We start from the raw sequence: 17,245 nt of genomic DNA, 5'->3' as shown, positions 1-17,245 counted from the left end.
AGCTTCAGCAGTCTTTTCAGCTGCCTAGCACTAAAGCGTGGGTCTGTTTGTGGGAGATCTGTTTACTCTTCATAAAAGTAAATGCAACGATAGCAACACCAGTAGTACCCAGAAGTGTTCCTGTTGTTATCGGAGTGATGATCTAATCGTAGGTGTGACTATCTTAGAAATTCCCCAAAGGTTAATAAGGAAGTAGACTTGTTTATTTTTTGGCTTCTTTTCCAGCACAGACAGAGTGGCACTCTGGTTGAATTAGGTAATGCAATATTGCAAAAAAATAGCTAAGCTTGCATGTGAAGTTACAGCAACACCATGTGGTGAAACATTATCATCAATCATATTTATGGCCTTTCCTAGCAAAGAATTAAAACTCATATTAATACTACCAAGCTAAAAAAAAAAATAAAAAGCATGATGTGATGAGTTTTTCTTTGGCAGTGAAGGTAAAATATTTGTATTTGGGGCAGCCATCAATATGTTCCAACAAGCAGGACAGGTTTGTTTTTTTTTTTTTTTTTTTTTTTTACTCGAGGCTATTCATACAAAACCACCTGAGGTTCATAAGGCAAGCAGAGGAAAAGCTTGGTCTATTGCTAGGACTGCCCTGCTGCTTTTTAGCTTTCAAAATGGTGGGTGATTAACATCATGTCATAGACACTAGGGACTAATCCCTAAAGGTTATACAGGCATTTCCATTTAAACCTACCAAATTCTCAGTTGCATTCTAACACACTAATGTTAAAGTTCTGTACTCGCCGTTTACATCGCTTGTCATTTCCATATGTTCTGTGAGTCATCTAAATACTTTAAGAAAAGATTGACAGATCAGTTCTGCCGTACTCACTTTTAAATTGGATAAATTAAATTATCTGGAGAAGCCGCTTAATGACTCAGATTAAAACGCCTTTTCTATTGCACAATAGTATTAGGGTGTTGTACTGTGTAAGCCTTTATGAATGTAGTGAGAAGTCAAGCAAAATGACACATTTTATTGGCTAACTAAAAAGATTACAATATGCAAGCTTTCGAGGCAACTCAGCTTGCATATTGTAATCTTTTTAGTTAGCCAATAAAAGGTGTCATTTTGCTTGACTTCTCACTATTTCACAATAATAATGTATTACATTTAAATAGCACTCAAGAATTCTTTAAATAGATAGTGGCGAGCTGCTTTATCCACCATCAATTTGTTGCATCCACCTGGATGATGTAACGGCAGACATTCTTAAGCACCAGTATGCTTGCCACATGTTAGCAATTAGGTGGTGAAAGGATAAGAGAGAAAGTTAACCATTAAGTGCCAGTGGATTATTAGGGGGCCAGAATGTCTAGTTTGGCAATTTAGTCAGGATATTGGGAAACCCCTACACCTTCTGAAGGATGCACAGAGATCTTTTATGACCACAGAGAGTCAGAATCAAGTTTTTACGTCTCATTAGGAGGACAGTGACAGGGCTGCCCTTTGTCACCGATTCTGTTCATAACTTTTATGGACAGAATTTCTAGGCGCAGTCAGGGTGTTGAAGGGGTCCGGTTTGGTGGACTCAGGATTGGGTCACTGCTTTTTGCAGATGATGTTGTCCTGTTTGCTTCATCAGGCGTGATCTTCAGCTCTCTGGATCAGTTCGCAGCTGAGTGTGAAGCGGCTGGGATGAGAATCAGCACCTCCAAATCCGAGAGCATGGTCCTCAGCCGGAAAAGGGTGGAGTGCCCTCTCAGGGTTGGGGGAGAGATCCTGCCCCAAGTGGAGGAGTTCAAGTATCTCGGGGTCTTGTTCACGAGTGAGGGAAGAATGGAGCGTGAGATCGACAGGCGGATCGGTGCGGCATCCGCAGTGATGCGGGCTCTGCATCGGTCTGTCGTGGTGAAAAAGGAGCTGAGCCGTAAGGCAAAGCTCTCAATTTACCAGTCGATCTACGCTCCTACCCTCACCTATGGTCATGAGCTATGGGTAGTGACCGAAAGAACGAGATCGCAAATACAAGCGGCTGAAATGAGTTTTCTCCGCAGGGTGTCTGGGCTTTCCCTTAAAGATAGGGTGAGAAGCTCAGTCATCCGGGAGGGGCTCAGAGTAGAGCCGCTGCTCCTCCGCATTGAGAGGAGTCAGATGAGGTGGCTCGGGCATCTGATCAGGATGCCTCCTGGACGCCTCCCTGGTGAGGTGTTCCGGGCACGTCCAACCGGGAGGAGGCCCCGGGGAAGACCCAGGACACGCTGGAGGGACTATGTCTCCCGGCTGGCCTGGGAACACCTTGGGATTCTCCCGGAAGAGCTGGAAGAAGTGGCCGGGAGAGGGAAGTCTGGGCCTCTGCTTAAGCTGCTGCCCCCGCGACCCGACCTCGGATAAGCGGAAGAGGATGGATGGATGGATAGAAGGACAGTGCCATTTTTTTTCAGCACTACAGTATCTCCATCACTACACAGGGGCATTGGAATCCACACACAGTCCACAGAATAAGCACCACCTGCTGGCCTCACCAACACCAGCCACAGATTTCTCATTCAAATATTGGTGGATTACTTGTTCTGAAGTGCAGGTGGTATGTCTGCAAGTCCCAGAAAGTGACTGAGGCGATACAGAATCAAGCACAATGTTTTGGGCATATACTAAAAATGAACAGAGCTGGACCAGGTCCAGTCAAGAGCTTCTGGGAAGCAGTTTAAAATGCGACATGAGAAGGTAATGTGGTACAAATTAATATTAGATAAACTGGCCTGTGTGCATATATGTGAATAAATACGCCATGTGTTGGACTGGGGCCTCCTGGGTTTTAAATCCAGTGATGCTTGTATAGACACAGATGCACCACAACCCTGAACTGGATAAGTGGATTAGAAAATAGATGGCTTGATGAAAGAGAAAAAATGCAAAACACAACCTCCATTTATTTCTGCAATTGAAATCCCAAGGTAAGCTAATGATCTAGAAGTGTATTTGCTTATTAATTTCTCAAAGGGCAAAGCACAAATTTTAACGGATCAAAGGCATATGCAGGGTTCACATTTAAAAGACAGCTATGATTGTTTTTTAATGCAAACTAATGCAAATCCTGCCACGTGAAGTAAACTGTGTATTAATAAGCTCACAGGTACCAGTCCACCAGGGGGCAGCATTTCTAAAGGAAACCCTCCAAAAAGGAGGAGCGAGTGGTGTAAAGGGCACTGAGAAAATCTTTTTTATTACTCTACTTTGCTCCTTCTCCGACTTTATTTCATGTATAAATAATAGTTAATTACAAACTACCCTTTGACTTGAGCCTTGGGTTGTTCTCTGTGCATTACGGAGGTTTGGATGAACTTTTGTTCACCTCCTAATGGTAATTTGGATTTTCTTCTGGTGACTGCCATGTTATGAGGCTTCGGTGACTGTTGCCTTTCTAAAAAAACATCGGAGTTCTCTGGCTGTGATGTAAACTTTACTGAGAACAGGGCTGATGGATGTAAGGCCAAAGAGACAAGCATGACTAAGAGGTTCACATGGCTACATATTGTGCCTCTGTGTTTAGCTTCCCTCATACTGGGCTACTCTTTTTATATACTGGATACAATTAGAACCACAACACCACCTCATTCTCTAATTGCCATTTCAGGCTTACATTGGAATAGAGATCCTAATCTAATATATTTTGCTATGCTTCTAGCTCACTGTCTTATTACATTCATACTGAGGAGTTCTGCTCCAATCTCTAAATGACAATGACAGCATGATGTGGCATACATTTTAAAACTCGAGTCAGAACAACTCAGAAGTTCTTCAATACATAAAAATGTGTCATTTCACAATCAGCATTAAATAGTCTAAAGCTCTTTTGGAATTTTTAACAAGGTTTTAACAAAGTAGGTTAGTTTCACAGTATCTGATCTATAAAACACACTGTCTCAATAAGACACAGGAAATATCAAAGGTTTGGGGCAGCCACCCGTATAATAACCCTGGCTGCAAAATAGGTAATTTTGATGAGTTGTGAGTGACTTGATAGTAAGAACATGGCGGCTTTAAAGGCCATTACAGAAAGTGACATCATCGGGACTGGAAGTGATGTCTTTAATGGTGCCTGTACCGGAAGTGATGTCATCAATGGCACCGGAACCTAGCAGGATTTCCCGTGGATGGTCTGCAGAGGATTGAGAGAGAAAATTAGTGCAGCTCGCCATCCCCTGGTCTGGTGTGGTACTACTATTATTCAGGCCATCTTAACTGCCTCCCAATCGCATGTGTGTGACAGCATGTAAAAGGTATGTATCCAGTCATCCACCATCATCACTAGTCTAAGCCTATACTAGCTTCCTTGTCCATGGGAAAAAAAACAAATTCTCATCAAGGTGCATTTCTGCTGGGCCTGTTTAGAGTCACTGATGAACCTAACATGAGGATGCAGGAGAAAAAATGGAATATAATGAGTGAAACCCACACAAGACATGAAGCAAGGACTCTGGAGCTGTGTGACAGCAATGCTAACCACTAATTGGTAATTAAAAATTCAAATTTATCAAAAGATCCACTATTCATTTTCTGAACGTACTTTCTTAAACTGTATACGGCTCACAGCTAGCTGGAGCTCCTCTGACTGTGGTGGACGAGGTGCCAGTCCTTTGCAATTTACTGAAAGGTGCTGAAGGATAGACTGATATTATTCACTCAATTATGGCTGGAACACAAGTCCTTGGCTTATTAAGCCACAGCAACACACTCTTAATATCAGCTTTTTCTAGACTGGGCCTCTTTTTGGATTGCAGTCTCCCTCTGTCTTATTTGATAAATTGATCGACATACCAGAGATGATTCTGTGAGGCACCATCTAAGTACTTCCTCAGAAACAAAGCATCATAACACAACAATGAGTAACACTGATGGGCAAAACTTTGCACCAAATGGTTAACCAAAATGATGAGTTTATGCGCATCCAAGAGTGTCCACTCCTGCCTTATAAAAACCCTAGCACACCCCAACTCACTGCATTCTCTATCAGCTCACCACTAAAAAAACAAGGGGTGTCATTGGTTTAAACTTTGATAAGATAGAAAGTGTCCAAGCAGAAGAAGATAACATAAGGCCAAGCATTCGTCTTGCTGAAAATGAAAGGTGACCAATCACCAGCTGACCCACCAGATTTGATTTTGATAGCAACAAGAGGGCTTACATGGTGCATTTGAACCTCAAAGTAAAACTGCAGTATTGCTTAAAACCAGAATACATGACCAAGGCAACAAAAGTGCCCTGAACAAAGGAAGAAAGTGTGCTGAAGATTCTTCTACGTGTCTGGAGAAAGCCAACCAGAAAAGGAAGAAAAAATTACTTACATTAAACCATAAGTTCACCTGCTTTGATTCTGAGAAGTGTAACTTAATAAATAGGACAAAACCAGCTAATGTATTATGGTGTTATTGTCATTGTAACTGAAAGGTGATAAAGGGTAAGTTCTAGCTATTATAAGTTTCTCCCTAAATAGAGCTAGAAAGTACAAAGCAGCATCCCATACACACATACACAAAAAACTTCAGCATTTGGGGTGGTAAGCCAGTGTAGATTTGTTGAAGCAACAGAAGCTGAATAATTAGCTAATGAACTTATCCACCTTATCTACATGAATTGAAAGATCAGAATTTATTAGTTATGCGCGTTTTTCTATAGAAGGGGAAAAATCTATTTAAGCCATGAGATATGAAGGATTCATAAGTTATATGCCTTTTTGTATAGGCCATAAAAAATCAACTAGGATTTCATAATTTTATTTTTTGTTATTTGTCAGTGTCCTTTTTTTCAATATCTATCTATCTTTATATATAATACGCTACCGTGGCTGTTCATTTGTCTGTCCAGGATTTTAAATTATCTGTAGCTCACAGACTGTTTGAACAATTGACCTGAAATTTGGTACACATATACTATGTGACGTGCACTATCCGCTTTCGGGGTGATGATTGACCTCCAAGGTTATTTCTCTTTTTATTTTATTTTATTGTAGAATCAACTCGCAGAGGCCAGCAGGGGTGCCGTTCTCATCCTTACCAGCTTCGCCATCACCTCCTACCATTTCATATCTTAAATCATTCCTGAGGTAGATTGAAGACTTAAGTGCCAGCTTAAGTAAAAAAATTAAAGAAAACGTACTAAGTAATTGCAACACAAACTCTGACTTAATCAGTTTTAACGCGAAAAGATGTCGATGAAAGAAGAGAAGAAGCGGGCCGCTAGGGTGGAGAAAAGAAGAGTTGCTCAGGAAGCAGCAAACGCATCAACCTCTGAGCAAACAAATGCTAAACGTACAGAGAACCAGTAGGAAAACTAGGAATGCTTAAGTCAAGTGTATTCACTGCACATTATCGTGCAGTATGCCGTTACTGGTATATATATATATATATATATATATATATATATATATATATATATATATATATATACAGTATATATATATTTCTTTGGATCTTGGCATGATGTCTAGCTTTTGAGGTGCTTTTGGTCTACTTCTCTGTGTCAGGTAGCTTCTATTTAAGTGATTTCTTGAAACAGGTGTGGCAGTAATCAGGCCTGGGGGTGGCTACGGAAATTGAACTCAGGTGTGATACACCACAGTTAGGTTATTTTTTAACAAGGGGGCAATTACTTTTTCACACAGGGCCATGTAGGTTTGGATTTTTTTTCTCCCTAAATAATAAAAACCATCATTTAAAAACTGCGTTTTGTGTTTACTTGTGTTATATTTGACTAATGGTTAAATGTGTTTGATGATCAGAAACATTTTGTGTGACAAACATGCAAAAGAATAAGAAATCAGGAAGGGGGCAAATAGTTTTTCACACCACTGTATATACACACACGGCAACCGAGCTGCAGGCTATGGCCGTATATATGGTCGAAAGTAGGTTCCAGTTATGACTGTCATGCGTATAATTTCGAAATGAAACCTGCTCAACTTTTGTAAGTATGCTGTAAGGAATGAGCCTGCCAAATTTCAGCCTTCCACCCACACGGGAAGTTGGAGAATTAGTGATGAGTCAGTGAGTGAGTGAGTCAGCCAATCAATCAGGGAGGGCTTTCCCTTTTATTAGTATATTATATATATATATACTGTATATATATACATATATATATATATATATACATATATATATATATATATATATATATATATATATATATATATATATATATATATATATATATATATATATATATATATATATATATATGTACAGCCTTTTAGGGCACTACATCCCCAGGACGCAAGATGGCATCTCCCCTGGACAGAAATGGTTCCCCGGATTCCCGCAGGGCAGCATGGGACATGGAGTCTGTTTCTTGAGCCCTGTTGGGTGCCGCTGCCAGGGGGAGCTCACCAAGAACCTGGGGACTATTACTATTACACCAACACGGAAGTACTTCAGAGTCACAAAGACGGAAGCCTGCAGTGCTTCCGGGATACTTGAGGAAGGACGATGTGGTGTTTGACCCGGAAAAGGAGTACTTCCGGGTCATGGACTCTAAAAGGACTGTGGGAAACCCAGCAGGTGGAGCCAGAGTGGGGTGGTAGAGGAACGGAGCTGCTGGGAGTGGAGGATTTGGTTATTGTTATTTGTTTATTAATTACTGATTATTGGAAGAATTGTGGAGTGTGCGGTGCGTTGTGCACTATAACTGAAGAATATTATTAAAGAAATTATTCTTGGTGTTTTAAACGTGTGTCCTGGACGTCTGTCTGGTGGGTTCAAAGGGGCAACAGCGCCTCTAGCATCCACAATATATATATATATTATAAAAAAATCTTGAGACGAGTCGAGACTTTTTTCCTGCAACGAGATGTGATCTTTTGAAGAGAGACAGAGAGACACTTTTACATCCCGCAATACAGTCAAGTCACATCATACTTACTACTTACTCATAAATTGTACAGATCTCATCATATTTGTGCTGGGAAGTGAAACAGAGGTCCCTCACTCAACCTGCAGTGTCCTGTGTAATTCTGCATCATGGTGTGGTCAGGTCAGGCCTATTGAATTGATAAGAGGTGTTTTCAATCCTGGTGATCAAGCTCCCCTGTGGACACAGGATATAATTTCATCTAGTTTTTTAATCATGGACCCGTCTTTTGTAATTAAATACTTGTGTTTGCTTAAGGTTTGTGAAGTCACAAACGCTTAAGAATGTTTTACTTCTCTAACAAATGTTGACAAATTCTATATTCATTATTGATCAAACCTTAAGAAGGAATGAGAAAAAAGAAAAGATTATGAAGCAAATAAAATAACCCTAATAACTTCAGCTTCTCTTTCTCCTCAGGTTGAACCCCACTGTATCAGGTTGAGATGGCCCATCCAATTACCCATCAATATAGCACAAGAACTCACATATTCAAATCCAATCTGTTTTCTGTAACTTGGTCTCTCTTTCTCCTCCAAGTTGAGCACTCAATCCTCCCACCTATCAACTCTAATCTTAATGGGCCTATGTCCATGAAACAATTTAAAAATTTTTCCCTGGGTCACATTTGGCCAAACCTGAAATCACTTTCATGGTCAGCTGTAGTCTTTTGTTTGCTCGAAGGACACCAGACTAGAACTCTACCTAATTATATATTGGAGTGCCTGCAACGCTGAGCCTCCAGTTAGCTTTAAAGTGCCAATCATCCAAGGCTGTACCCCATGTGCCTACTGTACTGAAAGACAGCATGGTCCCTTGTGCCATTTCCACTTTGCTCTCTCTTTTCAACCACACAGTAAGGAATCTATCCCCAATGATGTGTGCTCATTCCTCTAACATTCAGATTAAGACTTCCACCTAAGCCACCTCCCTCCTATTCTAATGCCGATGCTCATGCCTAATGCATTTCCAGGGCATACATCACGGAGACATGGATTTTGCACCCTAGCGACACCCATTCTCCTGCTTCCAGCATGGCTCTGCCTAATGCCTAATGGCTTCCCTGGGTTTTTACCCTACTCTGTCCAATTCTGTTGGGGCCCAGGCCCTGGATGGGCTATTGGGAATGCATGCAGTCATTATTAGCTTAACATTTGAGTTTGATGATTTAAATGCTCTCATCACCTCTCCCCAACACTTTTTGTTTTATCATATGCACATGTTCATCTTCTGAAACATTCCTGAAAGAAATGGCTGTAAACGTTTAACTAATTAATTAAAAGGCTAAAACAATTTAATTATAAATGAGAAAAAAGAAACTAAAACATTCACCTTAATTATTAAACTCCCGAACTAAATAATAATTCAGGCTACAAAATTAAAACAGAGAGTTCATTCAAATTCAGGACTTGGCCTTAATTAAAGAATGAAGCTTAAAGCCATATTCACAAAGGCACTTAAAACTCTGGGGTAAAAATCAGTAATTTTCAAAATTCATTAAAACCAACAAGGCGGCAAGGTGGCGCAGTGGTAGCGCTGCTGCCTCGCAGTAAGGAGCCCTGGGTTCACTTCCTGGGTCCTCCCTGCATGGAGTTTGCATGTTCTTCCCGTGTCTGCGTGGGTTTCCTCAGGGTGCTCCGGTTTCCTCTCACAGTCCAAAGACATGCAAGTTAGGTGTATTGACGATCCTAAATTGTCCCTAGTGTGTGTGCCCTGCCAGTGGGATGGCACCCTACCCGGGGTTTGTTTCCTGCCTTGCACCCTGTGTTGGCTGGAACTGGCTCCAGCACACCCCCGTGACCCCAGTTTGGATATAGCAGGTTGGATAACAGATGGATGGATTAAAACCAACAATTTGATGGTGTATGCTCATACCTCAGCAGACATCTGCATTTGCATAAATGGATGACCCAATCTGTTTAAGATATCAAAATAATAAATTGCATTACAAAACATAGCAATATAATGTTAAAATGTATAATATCTGAAGCAAAAAAGAGTGGAATATTTTTAAATTGCATAATGTTACAAAAAAGCAGAAGCATCCTTTTTGAGGAACACTTTTAATTTAATTTCCTGCAGCTCTAAATTGGATTATCAAGTTCAAAAATGGATATAGGACTATACTTTAATTTAACAGGAAAGCAAAAGATGAAATAGAGGCACAAGAATTAAACAATACGGGGCTGACTGATCAGCAATTACTGAAACAGGAGCAATGAATGAAAGGATAAAACAACAGGGGAAAACACTGATTAAACATGCACAGAGCAGAGAAGTGCCTGAATAATACTATTTTAATAGGATAAAGGGGAGTCAGGCAGGATGCTCAGTTGGTGAGCTTGTGTAGCCTGATTAACAGAGGGTCGGCTATCAAGCTGCAATCCTCATGATCTATGATTGATAAAGCCGCTAAGACTGGAAGGCTTTTAACATTATGATCATCAAAGCCCATTAAAACACTGAAATATTCTACTATCCACTTGTAACCCAATACTAAAATATTTAAAAGACACATCAATAATTTACATGTCATAAAACATATTTGATGTCAACACACTTTAACACATTACTTGGCACCATACCCATGTCTCTTTTTAACATTGCAATCGACTGTAGTTTATTATTATCTTGAGCAACGCAGATCACTTTTTCCCTTTCTGTACACTAAGAGGCGGGCATATAACAGTTATTATATCAGTAATTCTGGTTCCTAATTTTGACAGGAAGGCAAAGTTAGGCAACTGTCATCTTCTTGGAAGCAGACAAATTTTGCAGCAGCTCCTCGTGCCGACAGGACCCTGCTCTGTGCCTCCTTGACATCACACTGGCTTCAGCTCTGACTGTGGAAAACAGACAAACAGGCAGCTGACTTCTCTCTTTTTCACTCTCAGGCTTAGTAGACCCTTAAAAAGCTTGAAAGCAACTACAAGCTAACACATTTTTAGTGGGTACAATCATGAAGCCCTTTTAGCAATTGCTTCAATCTATAGCCAAAGAATTACACAGAATCAGGGAAAAGATAAATGTGTGTTTCATGCAGCATGAATATTAACACCCACTTAAAAATTTGATTTGTTTTGTCTGTATATTAACTATACATGCATTTATATTTCAAATGCAAGGTGTCACTAAGGGAGAAAATTAATGGTTTTTAATAAAGAATTTAGTAGGTAAGCGTCAAAGCAGTAGTACTGATGTTCAAAGGCATACTTTACTGTATCTGAAGATTAATGGAAGCAATAAATGCAAAATTTTTTTCATTCTCTCCTTTGTATAGAAGAAATGTTCTAAACCTTTTAAAAACTGAAAAGTTTAAAAGGTTTTCTATCAACATGATTTCTAAATTCAGGTCTCTACCAGTCACATAGCACCAGATACCCATAAATGTTGCTGCAGTAAGGATACAACTAGCCATTTACTAAAGGTGGCTTCATCAATTAAAAACCCCAAAAAGTTGTATTTTGTTTTGCCCAATATTTATGATGGGTATCTACTAGAATATTTATGCAGTAAACATAGATATCTACAGTAGATATAGATATACAGTGGTGGTGTCCCAGTAGATTGGGACATTTTAAGCAGTAAAAGGAAGCACAGTATATAGGCAGGACCCAGTATGTCCCTAGGAAAGTGTATAAAGCATTAGCGGCAACACAGGTCATTCTAGTGAAAAAGAAACAGTATATCTGGGAAAAATGTATACTCTTTCAGAACTGGATACCCTAGAAGAGCTACGGATAGAAGAACTATGATGAAAAAGGCAATGTGTACATTTAAGTTAAGAGGGATGTCATACATGAAAGTGAGCTACCAGATCAGATTGCTGGTTAAATGGAGATCCCCATTTAACTGAGCAGTACAACCAGCAGTTGTAGACTTAAAATGTGTGGCTGATCTTACAGATAGACAGACAAAGAAAAGGAGAGAAAGAGAGACGGCTGGAGGAAAGCTTAGAGATTATCTTTAATAGAGTGCCCTCTTTAGCCATCTCTGTACAAAGAATTGAAACCAAGGAATCAAAAGTACTAGAAATAATGGTGTTTGATTAACAAATGAAGGGAATAAACACAATAACAGCAGAAGAGTAAAGAAATAAAACCAAACAAAGCTCTGTGTATCCAACTGGGTCTAACTAAACACAGGCATTATCAAGTGAACTTTGCAGTGGGTACTGACTGCATTTTACTCTTATCCTACTCATTACCCAATTAAATGTTCAGTTCACAATGGAATGTGAGCACTTTTAAATCCCAGGCAGACACTAAGTTCCACATCCCAAAGATAACCAGCAAGAAAAGGATTAATCTAGGGTTTACAGGGTGCTGGAGCTGTCCTTTTAAGACTCCCCCTAGGACCCTTAGGACTCCTTGCAATCCTGGACTGGATTTCTCATTTAAAGATCCAGGTCACCCCCAGGTAGTAGGGCTCAATGTAGGCATAGGGCCTCCCTGCTGCCATCTATAAGAGTAGAGGACACCTACACTCTTAATTGATGCTTCACAACATTTCTTTTGTTATGTCACCACCCAGGGGACCCTTTCTAGACCTAAAAAGCATGGACCATTATGTCCCATTAAGTAGTCAAGAAGATAAAGAGCTGTCATATAGCTGTGTCCCGTTTAGGGACACAATTGGCCATGACAAAGAGGTCTAGCCTTGTAAATGTAGATCAGCACTTGAACCTGAACGTAATTTCAGAGATAAGATGGAAAGGACCTTGGGAAAGGTTTAAGGTGAAATAAAGGAGTGTTTTTAAGTAGGTGAGCATGTGAATGAGCCACTCCATTTGGTAAACATAGCTGATAACCTGTGAAAACAAAGTCAGGGGAGCTACAAGTTTTGTTCCTTTGGAAAGCAATCTCCTCAGTCATTTACAAAGACAGCAACTGAATTTAAACTATCACTCATTTTTGAAAGTGCTACAGTATCTCCGCACTGAGATTTATTTTACAGTGTAATACTATTTGACTTCAATCAAAGCAGTTCATGTACATGCCATTATAAAAAACCAAATTTAAATGTAAAAATTCAGTTGTATTAATTTTATTTACTAACACTTTTTATTTACAGCTCACAGTGTTATACTGAACACATTTCCAAAGATACCAGTATGGTAGTACAAAGCTGAAACAAAACACAAAATGACATTGTTTTCTTCTACATTTCACAGCCTCACAGCCTGGATTTTTAATTCATGACTTTGTTCTTCTTCCCTCTTTTCCATCCTTTTCTCTGTTCCTCTCCTCTCCTGCATGCTCTGTCCTCTGACTCATCGAAAGGAGTGAGGCAGCCTCTTTTATAGTTCACCCGGATCTGCTCCAGGTGCACCCTGATGACCTTCCTACGGCACTTCCTGGTGTGGCGGAAGTGCTCCAGTCCATGGCTCTGTAACTATCCGGGCGCCCCCTGGCAGTGGCTATGGGCCCCAACAGGGTTAAACTTCTAAGTTCTGATCCCATGACCCCGATGCAAACCAGGACGGCTGCCCTCTTGTGTCCTGGGAGAGGTAATGTCCCTCTCCCAGTCCTTCCATTTTCCAGCCTTTTGCCACTACAGAATATACAGTATATATATATAGGGCTTGTGCCTCCTCCAGACCGCGAGGGGGCGTCCGTCCTGGTTCTGTTGGGAGCCACGGGTCGAGGGCATGGAAGCCCTACCCTGTAGGGGCCCGTGGTCCCCGCCAGGCGGCGCCCCGATGCCGGTTCATCCCGTGTGGCCCTCGGCCGGGATGGAGCCCGGCGGACGCTTAGAGGACCGGAGGAGGGCGTGTGCCTCCTCCAGACCGAGTGGGGGTGTCCGTCCTGGTTAGACAGGGGGCCTCGGGTACAGGGCTTGGAAGCCCAGCCCTGTAGGGACCCGTGGCCACCGCCAGGCGGCGCCCCAGTGCCTTTTTATTCCGGGAGCCCAGCACTTCCGCCACACCAGGAAGTGCCGGGGGGAAGACGACCAGGGAGACACGGACGGCTTCCGGGTGTGCAGCCGGCCCTTCCGCCACACAGGGGTGTGGCCACCGTTAAGTGCCGGGAAGCAGCTGGAGCCCATCCGGCTCCCCATAAAAGGGGCCGCCTCCCTCCAGTCAGCAGTGGATGTCGGGTGGAAGTGGACAGAGCTGGAGAGAGGACAGGAGGCGGCCAGGACAAAGGCACAGAGACTGTGGGCCCTGGACTTTGGGGGATTCGGTGCAGAAGGCACTGGGGTTGCGTGAGTGCACGATAACTGTAAATAGTGTAAATAAAGTGTGTTGGGTGAAAAAATGTCGTCCGTCTGTCTGTGCTGGGGCCAGCGTTCACAATATATATATATATACATATATACATATATACTAGGTGGTTATAGATAGATAGATAGATAGATAGATAGATAATCCAAAAACACAGAGGTACCAATGCTAGGTGTAATTTTGCTGCAAGGTTAAGATATCTGGGCTGTCCTGCCTTCTGCCACTATATATATATATATATATATATATATATATATATATATATACAGTATATATACACTCACCTAAAGGATTATTAGGAACAGAAAACTAATACGGTGTTTGACCCCCTTTCACCTTCAGAACTGCCTTAATTCCACGTGGCATTGATTCAACAAGGTGCTGAAAGCATTCTTTAGAAACGTTGGCCCATATTGATAGGATAGCATCTTGCAGTTGATGGAGATTTGTGGGATGCACATCCAGGGCACGAAGCTCCCGTTCCACCACATCTCAAAGATGCTCTATTGGGTTGAGATCTAGTCACTGTGTGGCCCATTTTAGTACAGTGAATTCATTGTCATGTTCAAGAAACCAATTTGAAATGATTCGAGCTTTGTGACATGGTGCATTATCCTGCTGGAAGTAGCCATCAGAGGATGGGTACATGGTGGTCATGAAGGGATGGACATGGTCAGAAACAATGCTCAGGTAGCCCGTGGCATTTAAACGATGCCCAATTGGCACTAAGAGGCCTAAAGTGTGCCAAGAAAACATCCCCTACACCATTATACCACCACCACCAGCCTGCACAGTGGTAACAAGGCATGATGGATCCATGTTGTCATTCTGTTTACGCCAAATTCTGACTCTACCATTTGAATGACTCAACAGAAATCGAGACTCATCAGACCAGGCAACATTTTTCCAGTCTTCAACTGTCCAATTTTGGTGAGCAAATTGTAGCCTCTTTTTCCTATTTGTAGTGGAGATGAATGGTACCCGGTGGGGTCTTCTGCTGTTGTAGCCCATCCGCCTCAAGGTTGTGCGTGTTGTGGCTTCACAAACGCTTTGCTGCATACCTCTGTTGTAACGAGTGGTTATTTTAGTCAAAATTGCTCTTCTATCAGCTTGAATCAGTCGGCCCATTCTCCTCTGACCTCTAGCATCAACAAGGCATTTTCGCCCACAGGACTGCCGCATACTGGATGTTTTTCCCTTTTCACACCATTCTTTGTAAACCCTAGAAATGGTTGTGCGTGAAAATCCCAGTAACTGAGCAGATTGTGAAAAACTCAGACCGGCCCATCGGGCACCAACAACCATGCCACACTCAAAATTGCTTAAATCACCTTTCTTTCCCATTCTAACATTCAGTTTGGAGTTTAGGAGATTGTCTTGACCAGGACCACACCCCTAAATGCATTGCAGCAACTGCCATGTGATTGGTTGATTAGATAATTGCATTAATGAGAAATTGAACAGGTGTTCCTAATAATCCTTTAGGTGAGTGTGTATATATATATATATATATATATATATATATATATATATATACAGTATATATATATATATATATATATATATATATATATAAACTGCTCAAAAAATTAAAGGAACACTTTGAAAACACATCAGATCTCAATGGGAAAAAGAAATCCTCCTGGATATCTATACTAATATAGACTGGGTAATGTGTTAGGAACAAAAGGATGCCACATCGTTTGATGGAAATGAAAATGATCAACCTACAGAGCCCTGAATTCAAAGACGCCCAAAAATCTGAGTGAAAAATTATGTGGCAGGCTAGTCCATTTTGCCAAAATGTAATTGCAGCAACTCAAAATTGTACGCAGCACTTTGTATGGCCCCTGTGTTCTTGTATACATGCCTGACAACATCGGTGCATGCTTCTAATGAGATGACAGATGGTGTTGTGGGGATCTCCTCCCAGATCTGGACCAGGGCATCACTGAGCTCCTGGACAGTCTGAGGTGCAACCTGGTGGCATTGGATGAACCAAAACATAATGTCCCAGAGGTGTTCTATTGGATTTAGGTCAGGAAAGTGTGGTGGCCAGTCAATGGTATCAATTCCTTCATCCTCCAGGAACTGCCTGCATACTCTCACCACATGAGGCCAGGAATTGTCGTGCACCAGGAGCCACTGTACCAGCATAGGGTCTGACAATGGGTCCAAGGATTTCATCCTGATACCTAATGGCAGCCAAGGTGCCTTTGTCAAGCCTGTAGCGGTCTGTGTGACCCTCCATGGATATGCCTCCCCAGACAATCATTAACCCACCACCAAACTGCTCATGCTGAATGATGTTACAGGCAGCATAATGTTCTCCATGGCTTCTCCAGACCCTTTCACTTCTGTCACGTGCTCAGGGTGAACCTGCTCTCATCTGTAAAAAGCACAGGGCACCAGTGGTGCATCTGCCAATTTTGGTATTCTATGGCGAATGCCAATCGAGCTGCATGCTGCTGGGCAGTGAGCTCAGGGCCCATTAGAGGACATGGGGCACTTGGGTCACCCTCATGAAGTCTTTCTGGTTGTTTGGTCAGAGACATTCACACCAGTGGCCTGCTGGAGGTCATTTTGTAGGGCTCTGTCAGTGCTCATCCTGTTCCTCCTTGCCCAAAGGAGCAGATACTGGTCCTGCTGATGGGTTATGGACCTTCTATGGCCCTCTCCAGCTCTCCTAGAGTAACTGCTTGTCTCCTAGAATCTCCTCCATGCCCTTGAGACTGTGCAGGGAGACACAGCAAACCTTCTGGCAATGACACGTATTGATGTGCCATCCTGGAGAAGTTGGACTACCTGTGCAACCTCTGTAGGGTCCAGGTATCGCCTCATGCTACCAGTAGTGACACTGACTGTAGCCAAATGCAAAACTAGTGAAGAAACAGTCAGAAAAGATGAGGAGGGAAAATGTCAGTGGCCTCCACCTGTTCAACCATTCCTGTTTTGGGGTCATCTCATTGTTGCCCCTCTAGTGCATCTGTTGTTAATTTCATTAACACCACAGCAGCTGAAACTGATTAACAACCCCTCTGCTACTTAACTGACCAGATTAATATCCCATAAGTTTCATTGACTTTATGCTATACTCTGATTAAAAAGTGTTCCTTTAATTCTTTTGAGCAGTATATATAAATATACAGTATATATATATA

This window comes from Polypterus senegalus, chromosome 14 (assembly GCF_016835505.1).
Source record: "Polypterus senegalus isolate Bchr_013 chromosome 14, ASM1683550v1, whole genome shotgun sequence".
Classification (NCBI taxonomy): domain Eukaryota; kingdom Metazoa; phylum Chordata; class Cladistia; order Polypteriformes; family Polypteridae; genus Polypterus; species Polypterus senegalus.
Note: the sequence above shows the minus strand (reverse complement) of the source record.